Source organism: Muscardinus avellanarius (assembly GCF_963383645.1).
Source record: "Muscardinus avellanarius genome assembly, chromosome: 7".
Taxonomy (NCBI): Eukaryota; Metazoa; Chordata; class Mammalia; order Rodentia; family Gliridae; genus Muscardinus; species Muscardinus avellanarius.
In genome coordinates, this window is record NC_137793.1 from 73046234 (window position 1) to 73065095 (window position 18862).

The following is an 18862-nucleotide window of genomic DNA, read 5'->3' on the forward strand; positions in this document are numbered from 1 at the left end:
AATGTCAGATTCCTGCTGTCAGGTTTTTTTTTCTAAATTAGAAACTATGCATTCATTTTTGGAGTGATCATCTTCTAGGAGCGAGATTCTGTTCTCCATTTGGTCTAGTCGGTTGTTTATACTTTGAATTGAGGCCTTTACTTCATTGATTGCATCTTTTATCTCTTTTTGGCTCTCTCTGAATTCTTTTGGAAACACCTCTATTATTTCTACAGTTATTTTCCTGATTTGATCTTCAAGAAATCTCTGAATTTCTGTTTTATCAGGTTCTGATGTTGTGGGGTTGTGGGCATTCATTGCTCCATTGTTATTCCTCTTTCCTGTGATTTCAGAAGTTTGTGCCTTCTCTGGGTTCTTTTCTGGGTCACTATGACTTCACTTAAGGTGCTCTGGATCTCGAGTCCGTGGTATCTCAGTAACCAATACTCCTTTACTGGGTTGTATCACAAAGTCTCAGACTCAGGGAGTCAATCAAGGCTGCTTTAGACCATGGGGGGTGCCAGGTTGGGCGTTCCCCTGCTGGGAGTTGTGATAATGGTGTGATATCTCTGCCACCGCCACTCCCCCACTGGGTCAAGTCCCTGGAGTGCAGTACTGGGATTTCTCCTCTAGGGGCCGCAATTTGACTCACTGTTGTTGAGTGCGCTGATGGAGCTGTAGTGGACTCGGTGAATTCCCTGCTGCTGCTGCCACTGGTGGCAATATGGCGCTGCTGCCATGCCCTCGGCCATGAGGCTGGCATATTTCTTCTCTGTTTTTGAGCTCCGCTCTGAGTCCCTGCAGGGTGTGCTGAGCCCAGCCCCTGGAAGCTTTAGACGCTCCCTGTGCTGAGAAATCTGCTGAATTCCACCCAGCTGATCCACAGCGACTCACCTCGGCTCGCTATCCGCCACTCTTCTCTGGAGCCTGGTGGGCTGTTGAGTGTGTTGGTCTGGTGCCATCCTGTGAGCTCGCTGCTTGCAGTCAGCAGTATGGTGCTGCTGCCGCATCCTTGGGCGTGAGGCCGGTGTATCTCCTCTCTGGTTCTGAGCTCCGTTCTGAGTTCCCCTCCTCTCTGGTACCTGGTGCTGCAAGGGAAGATGGCGCCCGCCGCTCCATGCCGTGGCTCCGGCCACTGCACTGCGGTCTGGTTTCTTTCTGGTGTCTTGTTTTTCCAGCCCTCTTTTTCTCTGTCTCTTGTAATTACATTTTTTGTTTCTCTGCTGATGGTGTTGTTTGGCTATGAAAGGTGCTGATTTTGTGGTAATAAAGACTGGTTGTTAGCGGGGCTTGTAAGCCCCGCTTTTCTCCATCGCCATCTTCCGGGAAGTCTCTGTTTTCCTGTTTCTAACAAAATAAGTTGTTCCTGTTTGTTCATTCTTCTGCCTAAAAGGCTGAGGGGAGAGAAATGGAGAAAAGCGTTAATTCATGTTCACTTTGCTAACAGGTCTCGGTAAAAATAGTCATATTGAGGAATTTTCTTAATTTCATAGCTGCTGGTGGATGTACCTTTAATAAAAACTTGCCATGACTTCAGATGAGATTAGAATTTTAAAGAATACATTCAACTAAAACCTGTAAACAACAAAAATAAAGAACTCAGGTACCTGCACTCAAAGAATAGTATCCATTTTTTTCTTTTTTTTTTTGTGGTATTAGGATTGAAACCAGGGGGATTCTACCTTTCTATACCTCAATCCCCCTTTAGCCCCCTTTTTAAATTTTTATTTTGAAACAAGGTCTTAATAGGTTGCTGATAATCCTCAAACCTGTGATCCTCCTGTCTCAGCCTCCCAAGTACTGGGATTACAAGAATTCACCACCATACCCAGCTAATAGTTTCTTACTATCATCTGCAAATCATTCTGGAAACATCAGCTGCCCACACAGGCCTCTGTTATCTACAAGGTTAGTGCCTTTCACCACTGATCTAGCAGAACCATGAGAGTGAGATACAGAACCCATGGCCTGGCCCTGCTGAAGAATAAAGTTGGTTCAAGGCTGTAAGAAAAGCTAATGTTTGCCGGGTGTGGTGGTGCACGCTTGTAATCCCCATGCTTGGGAGGCAGAGACAGGAGGATCGCGCAGGTTCAAAGCGAGCCACACGCGCTGGCTTAGGAGACCCTGTTTCCAAATAAAAATGTAAAAAATAGGTCTGGAAGTGTAGCCCGGAGGTAGAAGGGCTTCCAGGAACCCCAGTACCACCACACACACACACAAAAAAGCTAATGTTTTAACAGTTTCCTCACACAGGCTGGCTGCTTATTGTAGATGCTTAGGTTGAGATTCTGTCTTCACATTCTTTGAGAATATATTCTAGAATAGTGCCCCAAATTATAGAAACGTAAGAATCACCAGGGGGCAACACTAAAAACAAAAACAAAAACACCTTATCAGACTCTGTCTAGAAGGGCATCTGTGAATGATGATGCAGTTGGAAAAGACTGTTCTAGAAGAACCAGATGAGGTCATCACCAAACTTCTGCCCACATCCAAGCTCAGTCTTCCATGGCAAATCCTACTGAATCATCTGTCCTGGGAAGTGCTCTGGACCTTCACTACCCCTCAGCCCTCTGCTGAAGAAAATATGCAAGGAATTTAGGACTATTTTATTCTATTTTTGATACAACTGAGTTCTAGAATGGAGGAGCCCTGGGATGTAGAGAACGTGTGTAAATGAGAAAAGGGAATTGGAGGAGTGGAGAGAACAAAGATGGAAAGAGAACATGTTTTGAGTTTCCTCCTCCCTAGAGACCTAGCTTACAGGTGTCTGATTTCAGAGAAGGAGAGGAACACCCCTGCAAATGTGGAGGGAGCCATTCTTTTCTGTAAGAAAGTATGACCCCTCTCTGCTCCTATGGAACTGACCTCTTTTGTTATTGGACAGAACACTTACCATGTGAACCTAAACATCTTATTAGCAAACAGATAAATCAGAGGGTGAATCATTCATATTACACAAAGATTTTTCATGTTGTAAAAGAGCACAAGGTCCCTTTAGCTAGCATTTCCTCAAGTGCTTATTTACAGATCATTAAATACTTAACAGAGGGAAAAAGTAGAAGCTGAAGTGCTTAGGCCAGTATTTATTAAATATCCATCATAGATTCAGAAAAAGCAAATCTAACATCATAATAACAGTTAATTGTCCAGTTTTTCAGTCTTCATGTTAGCAGCCAAGAAGATAAAATAACAGCCTGTCCAAGTTAATACAGGACTCCTGAGCATTCTACCATGGTAATAACTCTTTTCTAAGGACTTATCCTCAGTCCCATAAGGCACCCCTTTATTTCACAATAAATGTCCCCTTTTTTGTACAGGCTACATTAATAGGCTTTTTGTTATTTCCATATAATATTAATTCTCTGCTGGATGTTGGCTAATATTTAAATGTATTGTAAAATGCTGAAAAGTACTACTATACTTGACCCACTGAATTTTCTCTGATTGTGCAATCATCTAAGAATATATAGTTCAAAAAGGGCTGTTATGCCTTCTAATGCTTTCATAAAGTTCTACTTTGTGGCAAAAGAGCATTTTAAAGGACTTGGTCTCATATTTCCTTCTCTAAAAAATTGAGCCCTTCTCTCTCAAATTCTAGTCGTCATTCCTCTCCATAGAGAAGGCCCATTACTTCAAGAGACTCATAAGATTGGAAAAGAATTCTGAATGCTACTTTACTTTTTAAGTATGCTAATGGATATATAACATATGGCATTTTTCACCGAGCATTTTTATGATTTTCACAGAGTAAAAGCCTAGCAAAGCTGTAAAAAAAAAAAAAAAAAAAAAGCCAATACAGAACCACATTCTTTGGACTTTCTGACCCTTCTTGTGGCTGCCTGTTTATTACAAGTGAATGTCTGTAGTTGGTTCTTGAGGGGAAACAGCTTCCATGGCTAAGCCGGTTTCCCTTAAAGTGTCCAGCTGCCCCCATTCACTCACTCAGATCATTATCTCCTCCTATCCCATCAAAGAGGAGTCCCGGGGCTCCTGCTCTGAAGGGAGGAAGCAACCACAGGTTGGAAAAGGCCAGCAGCAAACAACATGCCTCCTGGTGCCATGACTTGTCTCCTGTTGCACCCAGTACCCAGAGACAAAGAGTTAAGTGAAAGCAGCACTGGTCAGCGGATGAAAGACCAAGGTTCAAACCCAGTCTATTCTTCACCAGGTCAAGAAACTCACTGGTGTATTCTGCTTCTAGTATCCAGATTAACAAAATGAAGAGGTAAGACAGGAAGAGGAGTTGGTATTTCTGATGCCCTCTCTGTGCTGAGAACTTCTGGGTTGCTTTTGTGCTGTGATTCTGGGGATGGAACTCAGGTTGATCTAACACTGAATGTCACACCTATCCCTTTTAATTTTTCATTTTGAAACAAGGTCCCGCTAAATTGCTGAGGCTGACTTAAAACTTATAATCCTCCTGTCTCAGCCTCCAAAGCACTGGGATTATAAAATGTGTCACGCCATGCCCAGCTTGTGCTGGGGATTTCATACATCCTTTCCCAGTTAAGCTCATGGGCAAATGTTTCTACCGTTCTTTGATCCACTTCAGTTATAAAGATTAGATGGTACTTCCTCTATGCAGGCTGACTGGGAAAAATTTATTCTTAAATTAACAGAAAATCTAAATTATTTAATACTTCAGGATACGCAATGCTTTTGTTTATAGATAACTTACTAGCAATTTAAATTAATATTGAATGAAATTTTGCTATGTGGACTAATTAATATTCAAATCTGTTTGCATGCAAGCAGTGTTTATGTAATATCAAGAGTTTTTCCTTTTTTTAATTAAATATTTTATTTTCATCTAGGCATGGTGGCGTATACTTGTAATCCCAGGACTCAGGAAACTGAGACAGAAGAATTGCAGGTTCAAGGCCAGCCTGAGCAACTTAGAAAGACCCTGCTTCAAAATAAAATATAAGATCTGGGAGTGCAGCTCAGAGACAGAATGCCCCTTGGTTCATTTCCCGATACCCAAAATACTGTATTTCTCCTATAACTTGTTTCTGCTGCTAGAACTATAGAGTGCATACACATACAAGTCCAGCTCAGTTTGCAATGACCACAAATTCAAATTTGTGGATTCTATATAACTAACCTTTCACCATATCCCCTGGTATATATCTCATAACATGCCAGTGATCTGTTCATAGATACAGATTAACAGTAACTTGGCAATATGACCTTGGACAAGAGCCGAAGCATGATTTCCCAGAACAATGAAGAAGAAAGTGATGGTCTTTCTTTTAAAGAACTGGGGTCCAGGATCAGTGACCTTCACCCCATATACAATTTAAAGAATTGGAATAGGTTCAGAGAAAATCAAGACAAATGATTAGAGGCTAAAGAAAAGAAATGACTTTAAGAAAAATATAGGCAATGAGTAATGTAGAATTTGCTAAATAATGGCCACAGAGAAGGTTTAATAACCCCAAGAATATTTTAAAGAGAAACAACCAAAAGCAAAGAAATATTTTCAAGAATCGTCTTTTAGCTCTAGAATGAAAAGGAAATGTTGGTTGGTTTACACTTTCTTTAAAAAAGATGTTGGGCATTGCAAAAAAGAAGCAGAAAGGCATTTATTTTAATGGAGAACACTAAACTAATTAAAGGAGACATCAACATGAAATCTTAGTCTGACTTAGTGGAAGCCCATAATAAGTTGGTTAAATCAACAATTTGGCCTTGCCTCAGGGTGCTGTGCAGAAAGGTCATAATGTACCTAAGAGCCTACTATACTCTCTCCATCCAAACCATTTTTGGTGGTAGATTGGGTCAGGAAAACTGTTTTGTATGTATGTATTTATACATCTTCTACTGGGCCTGGAAATTTGGTCCGTTCTCTTACTGATGGGTAGCATAGGTTTGACTGTAGCCCTTCCTGAGTTCATTCTTTAATTTGACTTTTGTACCTGTGAAATAGGCAAAGCACCTCTACGGTCATTGGGATAGGTAAACAGCTCATTACAGCATGAAATCAGACCAATGATAGTCATATTCTGCCAAGGCAGAATGTGCCCTCTACCTATCATCCAATTAAATGTCTCTTGCTTCATATTTATGGGGCATCTACCATATAGTCACTGTGAGGATTTGTAAGATTTTTATACACTACTCACTGCCCACAAGGGACTAACTATCTTTTTGGAGTCATCCGACACACTCAGGAATGATATTCAAAATGGTGCATAATCAGACTGGCACTGGCACTGGCCAATGAGAATGGAAGCCCATCTTATTTAAAAGGATGCCAGTCATAAATCATTGATATACTTTAATGATACATGTTGTGAATAACTACCATTTACATCTGACTTAAAAATAAGTTGAAGAAAAAATGTATGACTAAGATGTTATATTGATTCTAACCAAATGCCAATACATATGACGGAAAATAAATGCTGTATATGCTGCCCTTTCCTGCCCATGGCAGCCAGCATCAATCAATAACAGAATTCCACAATGAACCCAGGTCCAAGGTCCTTGGCACCTCTCCCAGTAATCAATGTTAACTCTTGCAATGAAATCATTTACAATATCTTATAGACCTCATAAAGGTTAGTCACAATAGAAGAAGATCAAGGTACCCCAATACACAAACATCTAAAGGATAATTTCCTACCCTCTTTGGGAATCTTTTCCTGTTTATCCTTTAATCAAATTACCATTTTTTCTTTCAAATATTCATCCAATGTCTTTCTTCCCATTTCTTTGCCTTTGTCTGTGGTGTTCTTATTGTATAGGTAAAAAGATTCCCTCATAATCTGTGTGTATTTAAAATCAGGTTGAATTCAACACTTTCCCCTAATCTTATTGTGTACCTTTATTATAATTTTAATACACCTATTCCAAGCATTGATTAGCAGAATTAAAATAATATTTTTACTTTCTTTGACAGGGGGATCCCTTTCTAGTTGTCCTCCTATCATTTACTTTGTATCTGCTTGTATATCTATATTTTAAGCTCCTCAGCTCCTTCAAGCATATGCCCACTTTTGGTTACATGATACACAATGATAATTGGCCCATAGTTGAAATTTTTCTGGCTTGAATAAAGAAATGAATGAAGAAAAGAAATTTTGCAAAAGGCCCAAGAATTACATACAAAAATGAGGGATGTTTAAAATCACCTCAAATTTTTGAGAACACCAGTGGAAGCACTGATTTCACGTCACAAGTCAGAATAGCTGTTGGCATAATTTATTTACCCAGCTACCTCTAGCCCAATTTCTTTTTTTTTAATTTTTTAAATTTTTTTAACAATTTTTTTATTGAACATAAATAGTATACATTTACACTATATTTGGTGCCCTCTCCCCCCCCGCCCCCGTTTTCTCTTCCCCCCTCCCACCAATGGTTGTCCAGGTTAACCATGTCTTATTCATAATTTTACACATGTTCAGGTGTAGACCCTCATTAATCAAGATCGGCCTTTCTCCTCTCCTATCTTTCCATTAAAACTTAGCTAGTATTGCCCCTCTAGTATCTGGAGTCCCACTGGTATCCTTTGTGTTTTCTAGTTTGGGCATATTAGAGGAAACATGTGTATCTTCTCCTTCTGTGCTTGGCTGATCTCACTTAACATGATGCTTTCCAGGGCTTTCCATCTTCTTGCAAATGATATAATTTTGTTTTTCTTTATGGCTGAATAGAATTCCATTGTGTATATTTCCCACAGTTTTGCTATCCATTCATCTGTTGATGGTGATCTGGGTTGGTTCCATATTTTGGCTATTACAAATTGTGCTGCTATGAACATAGGTATGTATATGTTGCTGTATTTATCTGAATTCAACCCCTTTGGAAAGATACCCAGGAGTGGTATAGCTGGATCATATGGTGGATCTATTCCCACCTTTCTTAGGAATCTCCACACAGATCTCCACAGTGGCTAAACTAGTTTGCACTCCCACCAACAGTGTAAAAGAGTTCCTCTTTCCCCACATCCTCGCCAGCATTTGTTGTTGTTTGATTTCTTTATGCTTTCTAGCCCAATTTCTTAACTGAGAGGAAAGTTCATATAAATCTGTAAACAAAACATCTGCCAGAGGTAAGGAGCAAATTTAACTCACATGCCTTCCAATGAGTATACTTTCTTAGGGAGGCCAGCTGGCATCTTACAAAAGTTTACCTGGTGTCAAGCTGGCTGGTGACTGTGTTCTGATTTAGAAATAAAGGATTGACACAGAGGTGTCTACAAAATCATTTTGCAGGATGATAAATCCCAACTTTAACACCAACATAAGAGAGAACCCATTAGCCCCGGCTGCTGTTTGGATCTGGTGCTTACCTCAGTCTTCAGAGGTTGTCAGTGTGACTGGGGGAGGAGGTCACTGGGCTGGCTCAAGTTCTCTCAGCAGAGGTGCTATATCTCTGCTTGATGCCTGCTGAGGATTTCCCCATCCTGGGCCCTGTGTGAATGAATGGTCCATAAGTGCACAAAGTGGTTTCTGAAATCTGAATAAGAGCTCAGCTATCATCTACTAAATTGTGGTTCACGGAATAGAAATTATGAAGAGATTCTGTTTTTCACTTTGTTTTATTGGCAAGCATCTTTAGTGAGACTGACTTTTCCATAATAAACTGTCATCGGACGCAATTGTTTCAGAGTATGGTCTTGGTGTTTGATTGCAGGGTCTGCAGCCTGCAGACAGTAGGAATGCAATGCTAAGCTTCTTCACTTATTGCCTGCTGGTGTTCAAATATAGGATTTGGCAATTTAGCCTAAAGCCTTAGTCTCTCCCGCTACATCCATCCACTCTGGGAGGTACAGAGAATTCAACTTTCTGCAGGCTCCAGATCAAGAGGAGGCCCATGAAGCTGAAATCAGAATCAAGGTGTGAGCCTGCCTCATGCATAATCCACCCACAAAATACTGTCTGAAGGACCCCTTACTAGAGCTGAACTTTGGACTCCCCACCACTGAAATAAAAAAATAACTGCCAAATCCTCATAAATGCTGAAAAGACGCAGTTGGTGGCCAAAAGACCACTTTAACGATAGGAATAAAAAAATAAAAGCAAAGCTGGGTACAAAAAGACTTATATCTATAAAAAGAGAATTAATGTAAAGAAGGGGATCAAAGCCATGTATCATGTAACTCTGAAGCAGAGGAAGGCAAGGGAATAAAGAAATTTCAAAATCAGAAACCATCCTACACCCTCCAGATAGCAAAAAGATGTGTTTTGAAAGTATGTATTTGAAAATCTCCATGTTAACCTCCTCTGCCCAAAAAAGTATATAGTTGCTTCGATTTCCTCCTAAGGTAGAGGACTCCCCATGTAACAGAAATGTCTGTGGGCTAATGTTCTTCATAATGTGGGATGTCCCCCATACTTGGAAGCTGATTCCTCATTGAATTCTGTGAAGACGAAATATTTTGGGATTAATTACACCCTCAAGCCTTTTATCATTTTGCAACCTTTCTATATGTTAAAGCTAGGGTCACTTTTATAGATGTGGATTAACCACAACAGGGTTTGTATGTATGTGCAATGTAAACAATGATAGGTATAATTTAGGGTTTAAAACTGTATGGGAAACACTTGAGGCCCATGCATACATGTAAACTCTGTCAATATTTGGAGATTTCGAGAGAAATCACTTACACTTATTTAATTTCTGCCCTTGTGTGATATTCAGTGAGGTGAGGTTTGAGTTGTGGTGTAAGACACTAAAAAAAGCAGCAAAATTTTACTCAGTCTTGTCCCATAGTGCAAGTACTGAATGTCCCCTCTCAAACGCATGCAGAAATTTAATTACCAATGTAATGGTACCAGGAGGTGGTACAGTTAGAAGGTGATTATGTCAGGAGACCTCCATCCTCATGATGGTCTAATGTTATCACAAAAGTGATTTAGTAATCACAAGGATAGGTTGTTATAAAACCGAGGTTGGCCCTCCTTGGATTTCTCTTGCTCTCTCTCTCTCTTTCACTATTTGATGCTTTTTCCCATGTTCCGACAAATCAAGAAGGCCCTCAACAGAGGCAGCCCTTTAATCCTGGGCTTCCTAGCTTCTAGAACCATGAGAAAGATTTTTTTTCTTTATAAACTACCCCGTCTGTGAAATTTTAGCTACAGCAGAAAGTGGGATAAGACACAAGTGGCCAGGGCCTTTGAAAATCTGTTTCTTTTTTCTGTTTTTATTTTCTCAAAGGGTTATAAGGAAAACACAATAAATTAACATTACATAAAATCATTTTGAAGATTGGAATGCTGTGGAACTCTACAAAAATGTTTATCCAAAATGTTTATTTAAAACCTTAGGGCTATGGATGTGGTTCAAAGGTAGAGTGCTTGCCTAGCATGTGTGAGGTCCTAGGTATGATCACTAGCACCATAAAAAAACAAAACCAACAACAACAATGAAAAAAAAACCAAACTGGCTAAAGCTTTAAATGTTTAAAAATGCCTTGCCTATAGAGCTGATAAACCAGGTGCTTTTCTTCTGAGTCATATGGAGGGAACAGATTATAAATAAAGATGGGAAAATGTGTTTGACTTGTTCAAAATCAAGAAAGTAGTTTTATTTTTCTGGATTATGGGATATATAGTATTTTAAGAAAATTGTTGGTTTTGGTGTCTATATTTTATTTTATTTTATTATTAATATTATTTTTTGGTGGTACTGGGGTTCCTGGAAGCCCTTCAACCTCCGGGCTACGCTCCCAGACCTATTTTTCTATATGTTTTTATTTGGAAACAGGGTCTCTTAAGCCAGCGCGGCTGGCTTCGAATCTGCGAGATCCTCCTGTCTCCGCCTCCCAAGCACGGGGATTACAAGCGTGCACCACCACGCCCGGCTTGATGTCTATCTTTTAAATTAAAAGTGTTAGATATAGCAATACCAGCAACTTGTATAACCACACACCAAATCTGAATGGGTAAACATTTACAGCACAATCTGTATTTTAGCTTTTTTACACAATAGTTCCTGCTATAGACTGTGTCCACATTAACCATAAAAAAATCAAAACACTTCCAATGTTCACTGCTGTTCTTTGCTGTATGGCTGGCATTTTATGTTAATGTTTCTATTGTCTTAATATTCTTGCTTTTCTCATTTATATTCTAAGAGATTATTGTCAGCACCAACACATTTGATTTATCATTTAGGGAAAGCTCTTGCTCAAAAAGTCAACACTGGATATTAAATGATGATTGCCTGCAGTGAATTTCTTCTCAACATCTGCAAAGACAATTTTGCCTTTTCTTCTTCCACTTTACTCTGAATGAGAGATCTTAAATATACTCAAATAAGATTCACATTGGTTTACAAAATATCTGCTTAATAGCTAGGATGCTAATAGAGTTAAGTTTCTAATGCCTATTTTTCTAGGTTAAAGTCAAATACACACATGCATATCAAAGTAACATTGAAGAATGATACATATTAACTTTCCTTCAAATTCTAATTCATACTACACAACTAAAACAATTCTTTAATATTATTTCTCTTATAGAACATTTTATAATCTATTTAGTGCTCTTAATTTTGGAGAACATTTATTTCTTTTTGACCATAGAATCAAGAAAATATAAACAAGAAAAAATATTTTAAAATAAACATTTATTAAATATTTCTTCAACTGGAAATACTTACACTATAAGTGTTTATATGACATTTCCAACTGGTATGTGTGTGTGTCTGTGTGTGTGTGTGTGTGTGTGTGTGTGTCTGTGTGTCTGTATGTGTGTAGTGTAAAACTAATTTCTAATGGTTGGCTGGGGCTTCATAGTATTGATTATAAATCTAATAAGATAACCCTAAATTAAAATAACACCTGAAAATAAAATGTAGTATGAATAAAAAATAACTTTTATTTCATCTTTAGAAGAAATATTAGGGTAGCCAGAACACAATTCAAAATGTCACACACCTGTTTGGGTCTCTTTTGTGATAATATCTATTATTTTATTTAAGATCAATAAGACATCCATTCATCCATTCAATAAATATCTCTTGACCATACAATGTGCCAACCACAATCTTAGGAACGGAGTCCAAATGCCAGACATATAAGAGAGAATAAGTTATATTCCTTGCCTTAAAGAACCTCCAATTAACATAATTACTTAAGTACAGTATATTTATCTGTTTTGTGCTATTATGAAATAACTGACAAAGTCTAATTTTATAAAGAAAACGGGTTTATTTAGCATGCACCCAGCAACCTTCCACCAAGCCATACCTCCCAAAGCTTCCATATCACCTCTTGATAGTACCACCCTGGAGACCAAATATTCAGTACATGAGCTTTCAGTGGTGGTAGTGGGAAAATCCACACCCAAAACATAGCATACGTAAAAAATAAAAACATGATTTGATCCAAATGAAAAGAGAGGTCTATACAAAGTGTTATAGAAGTACAGAAGAGGAAACAACCCTTTCTGTCTTTATGTGAAAAAAAAAACCATTTTAGATGGATCTTAAATAAGAAATGGGTACTTGGAAAACAGAAGAGAATAAAGAGCATCCAAGGAAAAGGTAGAATCTTGGACAGTAGCACAAAGCTATGAAAACGCGCGCGCATGTGTGTGTGTGTGTGTGTGTGTGTGTGTGTGTGTGTTACTGAGGATGGGACCTTGGATCCTTACAACTCTACGATACACTCCCAGACCTGTTTTATATTTTATTTGGAAACAGGGTCTTGCTAAGTTGCTGAGAACCTCACTAAGTAGCTGAGGCTGGCTTCCAACCCATGCAATCCTCCTGTTTCAGCCTCCCAAGTACTGATATTATAAGCATGTGCCACCATGCCTAGCCAAAAAAAAATTATACACACACACACACACACACACACACACACTATAGGGATGGTACTAGGGATGGGACCAAGGTGCATTCTACTTCTGAGCTACACCCCCAGCCCCATTTTTCTTATACTTTATTTTGAAACAAGGTCTCACTAAGTTGCAGAGGGCTTCACTAAATAGCTGAGGCTGTCTGCAAACCACAATCCTCCTGTCTCAGCCTCCCAAATGCTGGGATTACAAGCTTGTGATACCATGCCCAGCTAACATGGTATATTTTTAGTAAGGTCAACTGTTAGGGAGGATCAGAGAGCAAGGTTTGGGGAGTGGCAGCATGAGATAATAATGGAGATGAAATCGACCCAGAGAAGAACCATTTGTCCCATCCTAAGGAAACCTGATTTCATATATCAGTCCATAGACAGAAATCAGTGAGAGTCAATGAAGTTTTCTAAGCAAAGAGAGGACAGGCTGATCACAGTATGATGGTCATAACTACTGGGATGACTAACATTCACAAAGCACACACTCCTCTCCAGGTAGTATTCTACATGCACCATGTGTTAAAATATGCTTCACTCCTATAAGACTGCCCTAACAATACTATGTGATTGTGACTGTCATTATCCCTATTTTATGGGTAAGAAAATTGAGGCACAGAAAATTTAAGTCAACTTCCCAAGGTCTCTGTAAATCATAGAGGTGTGGTTTGTGGTTCAAACCTACACAGTCTAATTTCCGTGGCTGGAAGCTGAGTGTGGTAGTGCACGCCTGTAATCCCAGTACTTAGGAGACAGAAACAGGTTTGAAGCCAGCCTCAGCAGCTTAGCAAGTCTATAAATAAATAAAAGGGCTGAAGGTTTTTCTCAGAGGTAAAATGCCGCTGAGTTTAATTCCCCAGGGGCAAAAATAAAATAATAATAATAATAATTCTAGTGGCTACACTCCTAGCCACCAGAACATAGTGCATCATCACACTCTTGTTTTAGAATATATGGCCATGGTCTGGAGTAGGAGAGGAAGTGAGCACACTTAGGAGACCATTCATTCAATAAGAATATAGAGAATGTCCTTGGTCTATCAGTCTTTAATTTAGATGCTAGAGATACTGGTCGTAGATAAAACAATGTTCCTCTAACTCAGACTACAAAATAGTCCAAAAAAATGGTGAATGCTTGAGCTAAGATAGAGATAACATTAGCTCCAGAATAGAAAACTAAGTCATATGGTATTTAGGAACATGAAGGACAGGCCTTAGTGATAAATGAAATGTGAGCAGAGATAGAAAGGTGGAAGTCCAAAAAGGCTCGAGTTTCCTAAACTGGGCCAGTGGTTGTCCAGTAATGCCAATTAGGACAAAGTCAGTCTGAGAAGACAATTTTGGAGATGTTGAAATAAAGGTGCCTTTGGGACAGCCAAGTGGGAGCACAAGCCCAGAAGTCTTTTCAAATATGTTTAAGTTTTTTTAAATTCCATGTCATTTTATGTCTTTCCTTGCCAATATAAGGAGTCCTAGGGTTGTGATGCACAAGTAAGTGCTCCATTTAGAACACAGCATGTATTTATCACATGTTTATTAAGGTCAAGAACAGGTCCAGGCACTGGGGACCCAATGGGGAGTAGAGCAGACATGGTTCTCGGGCTCAGATATAATACAGCAGACTAAACACATGTGTCTTTAAAATGGAGGCAAAGAGATGTTTACAAAAGATGAGGGAAAAGCATCCCAGTGCAAGAAAACAAGATCAGAGACTCTCCTAGGACCAGAATTTCTAAGCTCTTTTATAATGTCAAAGGTGAATGGGATCAAATGGCCTGAAGAATTTCAGAAGAAACTATAACCCAATCATAAGGGAAACAATGGACTTCCCTGGGAACCACCATAGAATCAACATCAAGAGCAGGAGTGGGCTGTGGAGATCCAGGAAAAAGCACTTAAAACTGCATTCCAACAGCCAGGTCCATTGTTTCCCACCACCAGCACAAAGATAAAAGCAGGAAGCTATGACCTCAGGAAAGAGAAGCAGCTCCCTACAAGGGACTCCCTATCATGGCTAGAGTGGAGGCTGGGCATTAAGGCCTCCCAGCCCAGAGCACAGCCTCTCACCTGGGAAGTCACTGCCTATGCTCCTCCTCTTCAGAGCTGGAAAAGGATCTGTCTCAACATTCTACACACAGACACAGAACTGTCAAGGGGAAAGGTGAGTAGACCATGGCCAACTGCCTATATTAGCTGACAAAGCTTCTCCTTTGTAAACATAAATAAACAACCAAGGATCACTGATGGAGAAGGAAAACAGTAGCCTGAAAGAAGAGCCAAGAAAGAATAAAGTACAGTAGTGTCCTGGTGAACTGCAAGGAGTCTGGAGCAGGCTGTTTGGATTTAAGTCCCAGTTTGGTCACTTACTGGTTGTATAACCTCAGGTAAATGACTTAACCTCTCTTCCCCTCAGTTCACTCATACTTAAAATGGCAACGACGAAGAGAGAGTCTAAATGAGTTGCTACTTATAACTGCTTAGCACACAGCTGGACCACAGAAAGAAAATGTAAATATTTGTTAAATCAAACAGACAGTGTGAACAACCTGATCAAGCACTGCCATAATTCATGGACTAGAATAGAAATTTAACAATTTTTTAAGTTAATATCTTCTAACACATTTGACAGAATGTTGCTAACCAGAACCATTATATGAACAACATTCTATCAAAAGGAACAATCAAAGAACACGAAAATATTCTTGGAAATTAAAAATACAGCTGTTAAATTTAAAAATTACATAGTGGAGGGGACTTCCGGGAAGATGGACACCGAGAAAAGCGGGGCTTAAGAGTCCCGCTAACAACCAATCTCCATTACCACAAAAAGAGCGCCTTTCATAGCCAGAAAACACCATCACCAGAAAAACAAAAAAACCACCAGGCTCCAGAGAGAAAGCGGACTGAGAACAGAGCTCAGGGCCACAGAGGAGACACACGCGCCCGAGGACGCGGCAGCAGCGCCATACTGCCGGCGGCAGCGGCGAACTCAGCGGACGGCTACAGCAAGCCGAGGTGAGCCGATGCGGAACAGCCAGGCGGGATCTTTCGGCGCAGACAGCATTTAAAGCTCCCAGTGGCTGAGCTCAGCACACGCTGCAGGGATTCAGAGTGGAAATCAAAACCAGAGAAGAAAAAATACGCCAGCCTCATGGCCGAGGGCGTGGCAGAGGCGCCATATTGCCACCGGCGGCAGCAGCAGTGAATTCACCGAGTCCAGTACAGCTACATCTACGTACTCAAGAACAGTGAGTCAAATTGCGGGCCACAGAGGAGAAATCCCAGTATTGTGCCTCCTGGGACTTGACCCAGTGAGGGAGTGGTGGCACCCCCCATAGTTTAAAGCAGCCTCTATCGACTCCCTGGGTCGGAGACTCTGTGATACAACCCAGTAAAGGAGTAGTAGGGTCTGAGATAATACAGACTCGAGATCCAGAGCACCTTAAGTGAAGCCATAGTGACCCAAGGGAAGAACCCAGAGAAGGCACAAACCTCCGAAATCATGGGAAAGAGGAATAACACTGAAGTAATGAATGTGCACAACCCCACAACATTAGAACCTGATAAAACAGAAAATCAGAGATTTCTAGAAGATCAAATCAGGAAAATAACTGTAGAAATAATAGAGGTGCTTCGAAAAGAACTCAGAGAGAGCCAAAAAGAGATAAAGGATGCAATTAATGAAGTAAAGGCCTCAATTCAAAGCACAAACAACCGATTAGACCACATGGAGAACAGAATCTCGCTCTTAGAAGATGAGCAATCCAAAAATGAATGCATAGTTTCTAATCTAGAAAAAGATATCCAACAGCAGGAATCTGACATTGAAGAAATATGGGCCCATCTTAAGAGAGCTAACCTAAGAATAATTGGAATAGAGGAGGGAAAAGAAAGTGATACCAAAGGGATCAACAATCTCTTCAAGGAAGTAATAGCAGAAAATTTTCCAAATATAGAGCAAGAGGTTGATACACAGATCCAGGAAACTTATAGAACTCCCTTTAGACAGGATCGGAGAAGAGGATCCCCACGCCATATAATTGTCAAAATGACCAATGTGGAAGCCAAGCAGAGAATCTTAAAGGCAACAAAAACAAAGGGCCAAGTGACATTCAGAGGCAAACCAATTAGAATCACTCCAGACTTCCCAAACCAAGTCATGAGAGCCAGAAGGGCTTGGAGTAACATATTCCAAACTCTGAAAGAAAACAACTTCCAGCCAAAAATTTCCTATCCAGCAAAACTTTCTATCAAATTAGATGGAGAAATAAGAAGCTTCCATGACAAACAGAAACTGAAGGAATTTATGTCTTCAAAACCAGCGCTAGAGAAAATACTCAAAGAGATTAACTACAAAGAAGAAATAGGTAACACTCACCAGAACCAGAGAAACAAGAGTTTCCACCCAACAGACAACTAAGATTGGTTATCTGTGGAGATTCATTATTTATGTTAGTCTTTTACCTATCTCTAAATTGTATTGTTTGCCTTTATTGTTGTTAATTTTTAGGATTTCTAGTTGGAATATTAATATACCTTCAGATATAGCATTTGGAAATATTTTATCCAATTCTATTAGTAACTTTTAACTCTGTTTACATTGTCTTTGGATATACAATATTTTCTTTTATTTTTTAGGGAGTTTGTATATTCTTCTGTTGCCTGTGCCATTGAAATCATATCCAAGAAATCACTGCCAATTTCAATGTTGTGAGGTTTTATGACCCAGATTTTCTCCTAAAAGTTTATAGTCTTAAGATTTATATTTAGGTCTTTTATCTAGTTTGAGTTAATACTTGTATGTGGGATTAGGTAAGGGTCCAATTTTATTCTTTTCCATGTAATTATTATTTTTCAACAATATTTAGTTAAAAGATTATTATTTCCACCACCAAATCTTCGTGGAAACCTTGTCAAAAATAACTTGATAATATAGGGAAGAAGTTAGCTCTAGGCTTGTATTTAACTCCAATGGTCTATATATCTGCCTTTAGAACAGTACTACACTGTTTCAATTATTGTAGCTTTATATGGTTTGAAATCAGAAAATATACATCTTCTAGCTTTGTTTTTGCTTCGAGATTGTTTTGGGTATCTAGAGTCCATATTCCATATCAGGATAGATTTTTTTCTGAAAAATAAATATATGATAGTTTCACCTAAAAAAAAGAAAAAAATATTCTCTGGTAAGAAAGAAAGCAAAAAGAAATATTGAAATGTTATCTTTAAGTCATCAAAAGCTTGGTATCAGACAAATGAAACTGTTATGTGAGATTATCATTTTTAATTTTGGATAAATTGCTATAATACTAGATGTCAACCACTAAGCCAAGCATGGGAGGGAGGGATGGGGAGAGAATGGGGTGGGGATCGGGTGGGGGCTGACTGGGTGATGTGTGCATGTATGTCTACAAAAGTTTGTATCCCACTATGATGTATGAATACAGTGCACCAATAAAATAAAATTAAAAAAAAAATAGGTCTGGGAGTGTAGCCTGGAGGTAGGAGGGCTTCCAGGAACCCCAGTACCACAATAAATAAATAAATAAATAAATAAATAAATAAATAAATAAATAAATAAATAAATGTAAAATAAAAATCAAAAAAAAAATAAAAATTACATAGTGGATATGATTAATAAACTCATCAGGGCTGAGAGGGAAAAGTTGAAACATATAAGAAAACTTAATAATAATGGAGACCAACAGCTAGGGTGTGTGTAGCACACACCAAGAGAGTAGAATCGCAGGTTCAAGGACAGCCTCAGCAACTTAGACCCTCAGAAACTCAGGAAGAACCTGTCTTCAAATAAAAAGTAATAGGGCTGGGGGTTTATCTCTGAGGTAGAATGTCCCTGGGTTCAATTCCATGATGCCAAAAGAGAAGAATGAAGACAAGATTCAAAGGTAACAATTTATGAAGAGTTCCAAGAGGAAGAAATTGAGGCCTTTGAAGAGAGAAAATCCAGGAAATAAAAAAGAGAGTTTAGTTGATCTGAAAAAATAAACAATATAAATCTTCATACAGAAATGAATCACTATCATACATGTAGAATATATCTACAAAGGAACATAAACAG